Below are 14,125 nucleotides of genomic sequence, written 5' to 3'. Positions count from 1 at the left end.
CTGGATTACTTTTTTTTTCTCTTTCTGGAACGCCTGAAGTGTTCGTAAATGCGCAGCGTGTGTCCTGTGACAGTTGGGACATTCTGCTTGACCGGCACTGCAGTTATCAGTCAGGCGCTCAGGGGCACCGCTCTTCGCATTGATGAGATTTCCACGGCATGTTTTGGATCCGTGTCCGTACTCTTCGTAGTTGAAAAATCTTCTCGGGTTTGGGATATAGGGACAGATTTTACAGTGGATGATTCCGATTTCACAGTATCTGGTAGACGGCACCGTTCAAATGTTAAGGCGATATCGGATGCCTCTTCCTCGCTTCGCCTCATAGTGATGCGGCGAAGGGCAATCGCACCTTGATCTCGGAAGCATTTCAGGAGATCAGACCCTGTTTCGCGGGTCAGATGGCATTCTGATATACCACCTTGTACAGTGTTTAGATTCCGTTTGAGGGGTGACTGTCACCAGAAGGTGAGCAAACTGCTTTTGCTTGAGAGGATGTCAGAGTGATCTTCCTGCGAAACTTCAACCAGAAGGTCATCGGATGAAAGTGTTTTTGCTTTGTAATTTTTTCCTATCATTCTCTCAAGGGTTCTAGCAATAACAAAAACAGACACTGCAGGAACTTTGTCGTTATCTACTAGGGAGTGAGAATAACCGCATTTACAATGATTGCACCGGTATTGATAAAAACACTTATCTAAAGCAGCCGTATTACATTTCAGAGAGACTAGACAACACGAAAAAGATGAACAGTTATCAATGCCGCATTAATGTATTTAAGTATTCGTTTTTCCTACCCCAATTCTGGACTGGAATAAGCTTCCGATTGATGTGGTTTGTTCACCTGGTTTCCAAAGTGCTGTTGAAATGATAACCTGATGTATTTCTTCCAGGTCTCGTGCGTTTACCAGCGCTTTGCCGATGTGTTACCATTCATACTACTTGTGAACTCCTTTAGTCTTATTTTAGAATGCTGTGTTATCCTTGCTGACATGTTTCCCAATATCTTCTGTGCATGTGTTATTGTATGTAGTAATATCCCCCCATAATGCCTCATGGGCGCTGTAGGTACTTGCAATAAATAATTAAAAAATATCAGGAAACGAGGAAAGTAGTCACAGTGCGGTCGATTTCTAGTGGAGCCTTCTACGGTGCAGTTGCTTTTCAGGAATTCATCAGGCTTTTTGGAGGAAGAGGAACTCATGCGATATAGGTATGCTGACGGTTCCTGAAATGTCGCCTGTGTTGCCCATTCTTATTTACAGAAAGGTCCCGGAGCCCCTGACTCGTAAACAGACGGGGAGCCCGTCGGCCGGAACTTGACCATGGCTCCAACCGCCGCCGTTCATGGTTTCTAACATTCACCTTAAAAACTATCGCCACGGTGCGGATGACAGCTTCCGTATAAGGGGGCTAAGGGTCCGTGGTGGCACCAAGCACCATCACCTTGAGACTCAAGGTGGCGTTGCGGTGATGGGAGCGAGATGCTAAAGCTCCGTGCACGTTAAAGAACAACAAACAAACAAAATAATGTATGAATGAGGCAAGATGAACAACTAGATGGGAACTTTCACTCGTAAAAGCGATTGGAAGCGGCAGCATAAAATACCGAGGAAGTAATTTGTGAGGGTAATGAAACAGAACGAAGTTACTCAAATTTAACTTGATTATGACCAAATGTTTCGGAGAATCCCCCAAGGTGGAGTAGATTTGTAATAAGGGAGTAATTACTCATTGAGGTCCAAGCTTGCCGTCCTGGTTAGCTCAATTGGTAGAGCGACTGCTCCGGTGTAGCGGTGGTCCTGGGTTCGTACCCCGGACCAGGACGAATTTTTCTTTAACTACGAAGTTTCTGAGAAAGCTGTATAGCTTTCCTGTGTAGCCGTACGGCTGCGCTCGGGTGGACGTCAATGAGTAATTACTCGCTTATTAACTTGATTATGTTAGCTTATGTCGATTATATAAGCTGGATGATTGTCCTCTGCCGTTGGCGCATCTTCCTGACTGCCTTCAGGCTCGCCTAGCTCATTTCTGTCTCAAAACCTGCTTTGTACGAACTATTCAAAGCTATCCTCAACTTCCGATTGGGAAGATATAGATTTGGGCACCTCTGTTTTTTTCCACATCCATGCCGGTATCCCGAATTGGGTCTAAAAATTATAACGAGAAAGCCAAAGGAATGTTCAGCACTCTAGCAAGGGAACAGCGGTTTGAAATTGGTGGCGAGGTGCTGGAAGTAGTAAGGGAATACGTCTACTTAGGGCAGGTAGTAACCGCAGATCGGGATCGTGAGAGGGAAATAACTAGAAGAATAAGAATGGGACAGAGCGCATATGGCAGGTTCTCTGTGGTCATGAATGGCAGTTTACAAATATCCCTCAAAAGAAAAGTATACAACACTTGTATCTTACCGGCACTCACCTACGGGGCAGAAACGCGGAGGCTAGCGAAAAGGGTTCAGTTCAAGTTAATGACAACGCAGTGAGCTACGGGAAGAATAATTATAGTGTAACGTTAAGAGGCCGGAAGTGGGCAGAGAGGGTGAGGGGATAAATGCGGGTTAATAACATCCTAGTCGAAATCGAGAGGAAGAAATGGGCTTGGGCAGGGCATGTTACGCAAATGGAAGATAATCGCTGGTCCTTAAAGGTAACGGAGCGGATTCTAAGAGACGGCAAGCGTAGCAGTGGACGCAGTAAGTTAGGCGGGCGGATCAGATAAATAAGTTAGCGGGGATACGGTGGCCGCAGCTGGCAAAGGACAGGGTTAACTGTAGAGACATAGCAGAGGCATTTTTCCTGAAGTGGGCGTAGTCAGGCTGATGATGATGATGATGATGCCGGTAGCACGCCTGAACGATATTCTTTCTCGTGACGTCTCACTTATCTAACTCGGCCACTCTGAAGACCCAGTACTTTCTCCTCTGCCTGCACTGCCCCGGAGATCATAGAGCCAACGACCCATAAAAACCATAAGCAGACTGAATGAATCTATATACAACGCATCAAAATGCGCAACCAGCACCAGATTCCACTTTATTGCAGCACACCCAGCAACGCAACGCCACCCGATTACCATCTAGAATAGCCATCGCAAACAGCGAAGACGCCGCAGTCTCAGAAGCACAGGACAAGCAGCCTAACGCACCACTGTCGTAGCCAATGGCATCGGCAAATGCTGCTGACATCCTGCAACGATGTGCCTCGAGTAAAGGCCCTGTGCGCAGCCTAGCATCTAGAAAAACTGACACAGCTACGCCGACTGGTAAGCCAAGCACTCCTTCTTCGATGTTACAACCACACACTACTACTACCATTTACGCAGCTCCACAATATCAACAACATATCCAACACATACCGTCAATGCTAGAATTTGATATGAACAAAACAGAGATCCCGTTAACGTGCTTTGAAAAGACTGAACAGACTTCACCGCCTGACTGACACTGCAAAGAAACTTGACTCAGCCAACGAACGCAACGAAACACGCCAGAGCATGCTTGAACGCCTTCTCCCAAATGAAAACTTTAGCTGCGAAAACATGGCGTACATTTCTCAGTCGCAAAAGAGGCAAGGAGAACACCTAGGAAACACGAAACATTTTCCGCACAAGCTCATACCGCTATAATGCTGGCACGCAGGACGTATTTCTCATACTACAAAGCACGCTTCTGCAGCCAAAGACAGCACAGACACAGGCACTTTTCGCAACAGACATAAAAAAGACCCTCGATAATGTTACACATGATCTCATACTCAAGTCCGTTCAAGACACACGATGCGGCCCCAACATGTACAATTACATACGCAGTTTTCTCAAAGGTAGGGTAGCCCTTTTCAAGGCAGCGCCGTCTCTCTCTCCTCCCCAGTCAACATTACCCGTGGACCACCTCAAGGATCCATTATATCTCCAACCCTCATTAATATATGCCTGAGAGCTCTATCCACGATCTGAAACCGTCATCCCACATTCTACGCCGTTACCTTGTGGAACGAATCCGGATGTCCAGGGGACGTTGAAACGACCCTCCAGGAAAGCATACACACCATAGTGGATCACTTCCACGTAACCGGATTCAAACCGTCAGCAGAATAGTCGGAATTCCTCCTGATGAATCGAATGCAATACCAAAACAAAACCACCGCCCTGTTACAACTCACCCTACTCGGCAGACAGGTACCAAAGGTGACAGCGTGTAGAATACTCGGACTCCTAATACACGATTACGACAATACAAACTGCAACCTTGTACAATTTCAAAAAAGTTTTCCTATTCGTACCGCACAGTGCGTGAGCCACATGACTGAAGGAGCACGAAACATTAACAACAACGGTTTATGGGGTTTGAGGTCCCAAAGCGACTAAGGCTATGAGAGACGCCGTAGTGGAGGGCTCCGGAAATTTCGACCACCTGGGGTCACGGAAAACAAACCATACGGTGCGGTTGATGCAGCGCCCAAACGCACTTCTTCGAACTACTTCTTATGAAACGATACTCGAGCAATGAACTTCACAGGATGAGAACGCAAGACATTTGAAGCCAGGGCTACTGCGCTGCGAACGGAAATTCAGTGACCGCGAGTGGCATCATGCCTATGCAGCTCCAGGCTAATGACTGGTTATCAGGAAGTGAAAGCCGCGGTCATTGTCTCACGCCTCGATGGACACCTCAACCACGCCGTAGGGGAAGGTGGGAGTGAAAAAAGTAAATTAGCTGTGGTTTAACTACTGCTCAACCTAGTTAGAGAGTGAAAGCTCTAGTGTATCGAGTAACTAGAAGCGGCTTGGCGTCAGTAACGCTGAGAACGTTCCGGACAACTACCAGCACGGGAGCTCGTCGAAGAGGCTGCGTCTTCGTTCCCTTCCACGTCAGCGCCGTCTGCGGCGAGATCAGTCCCGGTAGGCACCTTTTCAACGCGCAGAGTGACGTTATGCTAGGTCACGTGACTTGCACTCTGTTATAGGGTATATGACGTCATCCATTCACCCATTGTTATTCTTACATTTTGCTAAATTTTTCAGTCAAGCAGAAGGTCACATCGTGTTTAGCACTTGTAATTATCCACTGCTATAGAAACATATCAACTCATTAATTGTTGCAATTAAATTGTATAATTAATGTTAATTAGGCAAAACTTCATCTTTACAATGATGCATTGCATGTGGACATTGTTTACTCCAATGTATTGTCATTACTATACTATGACGTCATCATGGTCAACCACAGTAACTAGTACACGCCTAGATGCAATAAGACTAGCGATCCTGCGGCGCTACTCCGCGGCCAAGCGCGGAGCTCGGCGCTGCGACCACCTGTTTCCAGACGCATATCCGTTGCCTAGGCACGCCGTTGCTAACCGCCTGCTACTCCTCTCGAGGCTCCGGCGCCGTTAAGCTTTTGTTATAAAAGACTGCCGAGATCTCACACACCTTATCCGACGGATCCTTAGCAAAAAAGTGTACGACACCATAGCGTAGTGTGTTAGGCTTTCCACTCTGAGCAGTTTGACACGTTTAAACGCAGGGCAGTCTCCCATGCCTCTCAGGTGGGTGTGGGGGAAGGTGAGGATTCTGAGCACATGGCCACACCATGTCAAAGCTATCGTATATCTCCCCACAGTGCGGGCAGCGCCCATCTATGTACGGATCAAAGTGTTTGGCGATGGCAGAACAGAGAAGAGTTCCTGTCTGCACTGCAGGTGCCGTGGAGTTCGCTCCTCCGCTTTGCTCAGCCCCTTGGCAGGTGTTGGGTAGAGACGGTGGCTGTCGCAGTAATGAATTAAGATTTCGCGGGACCGCAGAAGCGGTTTATGAGCTACTCAGCCAGGACAGCTAGAATGAGGAGCCCGGTGTGTGATCGCTCGGGCGGCCGCATCAGCGGCCTCAATGCCTCGTAGACCCTGGTGTCCAGGAGCCCAGATTACATTTGAACGAGTTGGATCGGCGAGAGCCCGTCTTACAATTTGGGAGGCAAGAGGTGATATTTTCACTGCAAGGTAGCGTTCACAGGCCCAGCGAATGTCTGTGCTAACCGTTCTCGATTTTGGATCGGTGGCAGCGAGAGCTATTGCTATTTCCTCCGCTCGCGTTGAATTCGGGGCCCTAAACGATAGGCCATCGACATTCACTCCCCGGGGGACTACGACAGCCGTGCAGAATCCCGCGGCAGACGGCCCTGTGATGTCTGCGTAGTAGACGCCCTGTTTAGATCCATATTGCCTCTCAAGCGTGCGAACCCGGGCTTGTAGTCTGCCTTTATGTGAAGTCATGTCCATGTTACGCGGGAGCGGAGCGACACAGAGCATATGGCGCCACAGCATCGGCCTCTTTTGATGACGTCGACAATGCTGTCTCATGCCTTTAGTGCCAACTTCAATGTACACACTGTCGAGGCACAAGTGGATACTGTCCTCATTAGGGTCCACGGTAACGTGAAAGTTATCACCCTTAACATTAACCGCTAAGTCGGAATCGCGTAAAGGCCACGGCCACGAGATGCGAGGTGATGAACGCGTCCCTGTTAGCGAGGTAATGGACGTTAAATTTTTCCTTTCCGTTCTTTTGAAAAACAAAAAAGTGTATAAAAGTAGACGAGCCATGTGAATGAGCCCGGAATGCAAAAATGAGAAGGTAATGAAATAGCGCTCCGATGATCTGTGCTGCAGCGGCTACGTGGATGTTCACGGCCGCTAGAAATCATTACAGCGCCGGGCAGCATCGCCCTGGCCACTGTGTTCACTCGCGCAAAGCGCCGTAGCGCGGCGGCCGCAAGACATGGACGCAGCGGGCAAAGCGAACGCCGCACTAGGTGTTCACCAGTGTTGTAGGCGTTACCGAAAAAAAGTAACTAAATGCGTTACTCGTTACACTAACAAAAAAAGAACGCGTTACCGCCCTACGTTACCTACAAAAAAAGGTAACGCATTTCCTTTACCGTTACCGAAAAAAGGATCGCACGTTACTTTGCCGTTACTCCATGGCCATAAATTTTAATCAGTGGTTCGTCGCTGTAAGAACTCAAGATAACAATTTTATAAAGCTCATACTTCATATAATTCCAACTTCACAAAGAAAACATAGCTGAACTGAACAAATTTACAGTAATTCTGGTGTGCTTCTGCTTACGAAATTACGCGGAAATTGTGTAGCAATAACGAAATGCTTAAATGTCATAGTTCAGAAAAATATATTTGCGCACATAAACAATTTTTTTTTATTTGAACCTGCATAATTATTGCAAAAATGCTGAGTGTTTGCGTCAAGGTGTTCAAGGTCAGCTTCGCTCGCAAAACTTAGCCGCAGTTGCAGATAGAAACAAATGGTTGACTGCAATCCCCTTTTCTGTGCTGTATCATTGTACTCTTTCTATGACTCTCTTGGGGCCAACTTGAAGTGAACTGGCGACATTCATGAGTTTGCTCACAAGAGGGAACTGCTTCCACCAAGAATGCGAGAGTGTCGCCTGGGAACGATACATTTTGGTTGAAAAACAAGCTTACGCAGAAACTCACTTAAAGATTTCTCCAAATGGTTCATTGGTGGCTTGGCATGCGTCCACTCTTTAGAGAGTTGTGTGTGTGGGTGGTTTGGGGGTGAATACAAGTGGGTGACTGCGTGTTCGTGCTTTCTTTTTTAGTTGAGTGCGTCGTCAAGGGCAGGTGTTTTCTGGCATGCATGCGAGCCGCAACAAGGGTCGTCGAGAGCACCGGTAGATTTTGTTTATTTGCACCATCATTTTCGGCGTTTTTTTTTTTGAAAAAGAGGCGGAGGGGAACAATTGAAATAAAAAGTAACTAGTAACGTGACACGTCACGTTACCGAAAAATGTTAACGTAAGTACGTTGCCCGTTACAGGTCCGAAATGGCAACGAGTACGTTACTAAGTTACCGAAAAAAGTAACGCGTTACCGGTAACGCCGTTACTTGTAACGCGTTACCGACAACACTGGTGTTCACTGGTTACCGCTGACCACCCGAGGGCGAGCGGCATCGATTTCTCGCCCTCTATCCTCGGCGCAAGCGAGCGGCAGTATCCGCCGGAGCTGCTTGTGGCCCATTCAGAGCGGCCTGAAACATCCTTAAAGGGACACTGAGGAGAGCACTATTAATATATTTTTTATAGCAAAATCCGATAGTTCGGCATGTCATGGCTTTGTTGCCACTTGGCCGGCAGCGAAAAATGCATTTATTTCTAAGAAATTTGGATTCGAAGTTGAAAAGGTTTTTCCCGCCGCTGTGATTCAAACTTGGGATTCGGCTATGACGACAGAGGACTAAGTGACGTGAAACATGACGTGATGCAGACTCCGTGATTTCTGGCTGCCAGCAGTGCGGCCTAGCAGCAGCCGAAAAGAAAGCTACCGCCGGCCGCACGTTGAAGGCATCTATCGGCTATTGCGGCCGTCGCTACAGTCGCTTCGCTTACGTTTGCACCGGCGTTTTGCGAGCGTTACGATGGATCTCGTTCTCGAAGTCGTAAACGAAGTTCTCGCAAATAGACACCTTTAGCATACCGTGTACCTTGATACCGCTAGCGGAATACCGGGAGCCCGCCTAACGCCGGCGAGCAGGCGCTGATTGGTCCCGATGCTTCTGGCGAGCGCGTAGCTGCCCGGCACGTGGCGCCATCTGGCGACGTCAAGGAGATTTGCGCATGCATTGGCTGCGCCTCAGTGATTTGTGCTTCTCGTGCCCTAGCGTTGCTAGAACCATTGGTTCCAGCAACACTGTTTTGTTATATGACGTCATGACGCTTGTACTTGCGAGTTTGGCCTGTGGCGGCGATACCTGTATTTTGGTTCTTGCTCTTTTCTACGTTACAAGAGCTTTGTTGTCAGTATGAGTGGCGTTTTTGTAATCAGGAGCTGGTATTCTGTCGATACCAACTTCAATTTCTCCTCAGTGTCCCTTTAAGTCCGTTCACTTGGACTGCATACGACCCGCATACCTTACGGCACGGTTCGGGTGTCCACCGAGATGTGAGAAAAGCACTGCGCCATTTCCTTTCCCGAAAAGCGAACCAACCAAGCGCATGCCACTGCATGGTCGCGACGCCGAATGCACGCGCCGAACACAATGTTGTACACAGTCCGAAGATGATTGCTCGAGGCCTAATCTAAAGTACTCTAACGCGGTTCAATATCGCAGGAAGACTGACCAATACGCGGGAGCTTAGCTAGACGCTGGACCATCACCCCACGGTCCGCACTATCCTGCAGCGCCATTTTTACTGAAGAGCTTAAGTAAACATAAAAGCAGAAAAAATTTGGTGCAGTTTGGCCTAAACGACAGCGAACCCTCATGTTTCGTTATACTGTACAGCCGACGCCGATGAATATCCAGCAGGAAAGGTGCGCTTCTAAGCCGAGTAGTGGACCCCCTGGCATTCCAGGAAAACCAGAAATTCGGGTAGACGAAGGCGAGATTCCTCCTTGCCCAAGAAAGATTTGGATTGCACGAGCGATCCATACTGCGTGGCAAGGAAGCAAACCCGTTGGGGTGTGCATTTTTGACAAAGGCTCTACACCTTCGCGAACAGTCCCGAAAAAAGCGTAATCACCTGCGAAGAACTGCGATACCTTGCCAGCCTCCTGGTTTCTTCTGGCGGGTGCATGAAAGGCGTGGCAGAATGACAGCGCCAAGGCCGCACGTTGGCAGCGATGAATAGGAATGCCGAGGGTGAAGATAAACGCCACTAAGCTTCTCTGTAATCTTATGATTCCCAACAGCGTTGGCAGTCCATCGCATCTACGATAACATGCATGAATGCAGTTCTGCTTCTTGAGGCGACCGAACTCAAAAGGAATAAAAAAAAATTACGAGTCCAAAAATCTTTTCTAACGCGACGATTCAATGCCACCTTGCGCGACATAGGATACGGTCATGTGTGCAATCGCCAAACTCTTGGAAATTGCACGACAAGGACTTAACTGGGACAACGTCGCGAAGGCTCTCTGCGTGCGCATACTAATTATTGGATGATAATTGCGATGCGTGCTCAGTGGCGTGCACTTAGAATGAAACATCAGATTTAGGCAGGTAGTCAGCAGTAACATCAGTACGCTCAAGTCTCGGCGAAACAAAGACCCTGCTTCTCAACATATGCGCGCTATTGCGAGCGATATGCAAGAGTGAGTAACAGAACGCATGCAGATGCGACTCAAGCGAGCGCCGGTGGTTGAACTTAAAATTGAAGGCTTCTTCGATGTGGATGAAAATGGCTTTCGAAAACACAATCTTTTCTCCCTCAGTACCGGATAACAAAATGACTTCTTCACACAGTTAAAGCCTGTTTCACATGCATGCAAGCGAAAACGCTTGCGATTTCTGTCCCCGAAGCAGAAAAACGTGTTTCGAGCGGCCGCGACAGCTACAGGGGCCAATGTGACGATGTTCCGAGAAGTACGAAAGTTTTCGCGGCGTCGCGCCACTCATTCGCTTGAAACATCCTTAACCTTCCCGGTGTTAACACCGGCAAGAACAGTGCTTCTAAATTGAAAACCTGCAGTACTCGCTGAGTGAAGAACTACGGCGCTTACTTCCATCCGTGCTTTCTAGAAGAGGCGAGCCGTGATCGCGTCAAGGCCTGAGTTTCACTTCTACATCGGCCACAGCCACGCGACCACCCTCAGCGGCATATGACTGTATCTGTCACTTTCTTTCACCAGTGCTTCTGCGATTTGGGCAACAAATCTCACGGAGTAAATATAGGTCGTTACGGGTTCTTCGCGTGAGCACTAAAAGCACTTTCTACGCTAATAAAATTCTCGATTGTTGCAAGACTCGCGTATTCAGCAATGCCAATTACAGAACTGACCAGATGCCATCGCACTTACCACTCTTGCTGCTGAGGTTGAAGCTTTGGGGAAGGCTTAGTTCACGCAAACCGATCGTGTTCACACATTGAAGATATCACGCCAACAACACCGCACTTCGAAGACAAGCCGGCACTGGCACTTTGGCAAGAGTTCTTTCTTCCGCCGCAGAACAGAATATCCACCGTGAATGGCGACGGTCAGGCGAACAGCTCACACGAACACGACGTTGTCAGGCGCCGGTGGTAGCTGGAGCTTCAGAATTTTTCAAGCCATAACTTGACAGAAATGACAAACAGGGGCTGGGGTCACATTACGACGAGATGCATAAAGGGCGCATTAGTCCAATAATTAATGCCAGTTTCGAACTACGTCACAAGTAATTAACGAAATGACATCCGAACACCGCTGTAACGGCGAACCGCCGCCTTGTCTCGGCCAGGTAGGCTTAGGCCTAGTCTCGCTAATTCTCGTCCGCCGGGCGGGAAGAAGCGGGAGGCCTGATAGCAGAGTTGATAGCGCGTGCTGCAGCTGAGGCCGCAGCGACTCTTTTGTTTTCGTGTTTTTTAGTTTTAAGACTGCATTGTTTTATCTCGGTTTGAAGCTCACGTTCAGTCGCGCTCGACTGCTTTGCTTTTTAGCAGACGGGAGCATACCAGTGCCACGTAACCTTTCCGTCGCGATTGGAAAGACGGCAACAGAGCATGCTTGGCTGTCGCCGAAACTGCTAGTCTGCTTGACTGGGGATTCCGTAGCGTTACCATACTATCACGAGAACAGTGGCAGGAAGGTTGAAAAATATCCATTTCGACCTTTGGCAGACCTCTAGCGGTCGAACTACTATTTTCTAGAGTGAAGATCACTTTCCTTAAACAGTGCAACGAAGGTTAGGGGCCAGCTATGCGCATATATTTTTCCGCTCTTCTTGCGGAAATGAATTGCGGCAGAGCATTTGAATATGTTAACCCTCCCCCCCCCCCCCCCCAAAAAAAAAAAGAGAGAAAGAACATTACTGCCAGCAGCACCAAACCTTGAGTAAAGCGTGTGTAGACACGTGCGTGGAGGCCGCACTTTTTTTTTCGGGATTTTGACGGGGTGCTGTTCTTGCAAGAAAGCGTAATTTTTCTACTCATTTTTAGCGATTACAGTGTAGGCGAGATTATGCATGTGTATACTGTTTGTGCGGCCACCCTTGTTTTAAAACGATTCAGCGTGGGTCTGGGGACCCTTTACGGAGAGAGCCCATTGAAATTATGGATTATGTGCGACGTCCAGCCAGAACTGCTTCCAATAAATTTACCAGACTGGTAGATCCCTTTATTGCCGAAGGTCGCGTCACCTCAAGTTGTTCTCACTTAGAATTAAAGCGAAGGCATATGCGTATAGTGGTGGGATTTGTCGTTGGACCATAATCACGGTTTGGCTGACGGTTCGAATCGGTGCTTCGCTCGTGGGACCCACGGCCGTAGGTGAGAGGAGGCTCTCATCTGGCCCTGTTTTCCGCTCGCTGATGAAGGAACTCAGGAAATATGGCATCTTCATCATATTATGAAGAGTGCGTTGTTTGTTGCTCCATGCGGAATGTGCTTGACGAGGAAAATCATACACAATGTCAGCGCTGTATGCCTGCTTTCTTTCAGTTGCCCGGGTGCCATTTTGGGGGGAACAGCATTTACACGCACGGCCCAAACGCGGCTGTATACCGTATTCTGCGCAATAGTCACGAAGCTGTAAACTTATAATCATCGTCTCTTGTTATCGGCGCTGTTCTGCATGCAGAGGCGACAATACTGCGTGTGCACTCTGAGCGCATTCCCGCTTTCCACAACGTTCGTTGGGCAGATAGGTCCTGTATTCGCAAATATCTCATTAGCGTGAATTACGCGCCCCGAGATTCTAAGTAAGCAGCCTCCAAATGCAAAAACTACACTGGGCAGCGGTAAAAGCTTCAAGTCTGGCCGCGTCGTCGTCGTCGGTGTCGTCGGTGTCGTCATCGTCGGTGTCGTCATCGTCAGTGTTGTCCTCGTAGTTGAGGCATGGTCTTGAGTACTCGTCGATGGAGGATCTTTGTCATTGCGCTTAGAAGCAACCTCACCTCCAGAGGCTGCTTTATTTAGTTTAACCTTCGGGGGCTGGGGGAGCGTCCACGCACGGCGTAACCTCGGCTAGGAGATACAAGGCGCGGGGACGATGGCGACGGGGAACGTGATAGGCCGCTCGGCGATGAGTATTCTTCCCGGCGCAAAAATTCCTCAATTCCGGCTGGTCGCTGGCCGGGTCGGGGTCGTGGAGCGTCGTAAGAGAACCCTCGGATGCCCAGTCTTCTGTATGGGCAGTGCCGGAGGACGTGACCGGCTTCGCCACAGTGGAAGCATAGTGCGCGGCGCTGGTCGGGAGTTCTCCACTCGTCGCATTTCCTCGGCTGCGCGCGTCGCTCGTAGGACGGGCGGGTTGGGGCGAGTGGGCGGCGGTCCAACGCAGCTGGCTGAGGGCGATAGGGGCTTGGGTCCCGTCGTCGAGGGGCAGGGCGGCGCACAGCTGCGGCGTAAGTCATGGCTGGGGGCTGCAGAGGCTGCGTGGGTGTCGGCGTCACACCCAAGGCCTGTTGAACCTCGTCCCGGATGACGTCAGTGAGCGATGAAATTTGCGGCTGCGTTCCCGTTGGCAGCAATCGTCGGAGCTCCTCTCGCACAACTTGACGTATAACATCCCGCAGGTCATTGCTGTTAGCGGTGTCCAGGCAGCTTGCTGAGAAAATGCGCTGCTGGCGGCCATACTGGCGGGCTCGGGCATCCAGAGTTTTTTCCATCGTGGATGCCTCTTCTACAAATTCCGCGACAGTTTTCGGTGGGTTTCGGACGAGGCCGGCAAACAGTTGCTCTTTAACTCCTCGCATGAGCAACCTTACTTTTTCTTCTTCCTTCATGTTTGCGTCGGCACGCCGGAAGAGACGCTTCATTTCCTCAGTGTACACAGCAACGGTCTCGTTTGGGTGTTGTATGCGAGACTGTAGCAGCTGCTGGGCTCTCTCCTTTCGCACAACGTTCGTGAAGGTCTTTAGAAGCTGCTCCTTGAAGGTTTCAAAGTTCTTTAAGGTTAGCTTCCTCATTCTCAAACCAGACTTTTGCTGGTCCCTCCAAGGCGAAGAAGACGTACCTAAGTTTCGTGGTATCGTCCCAGTTGTTGAAGATAGCCACACGGTCGAACTGCTCAAGCCATTCTTCGGGGTCGGCGCCAGGCGAAGCATCGAAGGTTGGTGGCACCCGGGGCTGGTGAAGAATGATTGGAGTCGTCGTCTGGGGCAAGCTCATGGT

General features: G+C 49.2%; 1 long non-coding RNA gene across 4 annotated transcripts in view; it reads right to left on the bottom strand.

Annotated features, from left to right (window-relative positions):
* LOC149358710 (uncharacterized) overlaps positions 1 to 11,285 on the bottom strand; it is a 64,362-nt gene extending 53,077 nt beyond the window's left edge. For all 4 annotated transcript variants that reach the window (XR_016288720.1, XR_016288721.1, XR_016288723.1 and 1 more), the window contains exon 1: positions 10,833 to 11,285. This is a non-coding gene — a long non-coding RNA (uncharacterized LOC149358710). The remainder of the gene's footprint in view (positions 1 to 10,832) is intronic.
* Positions 11,286 to 14,125: the final 2,840 nt, after the last annotated feature.

The sequence above is a fragment of the Amblyomma mixtum genome, chromosome 2 (genome assembly GCF_055824585.1).
Source record: "Amblyomma mixtum isolate Tamu chromosome 2, ASM5582458v1, whole genome shotgun sequence".
NCBI lineage: Eukaryota > Metazoa > Arthropoda > Arachnida > Ixodida > Ixodidae > Amblyomma > Amblyomma mixtum.
This window is presented reverse-complemented; position numbering and strand designations above follow the sequence as displayed.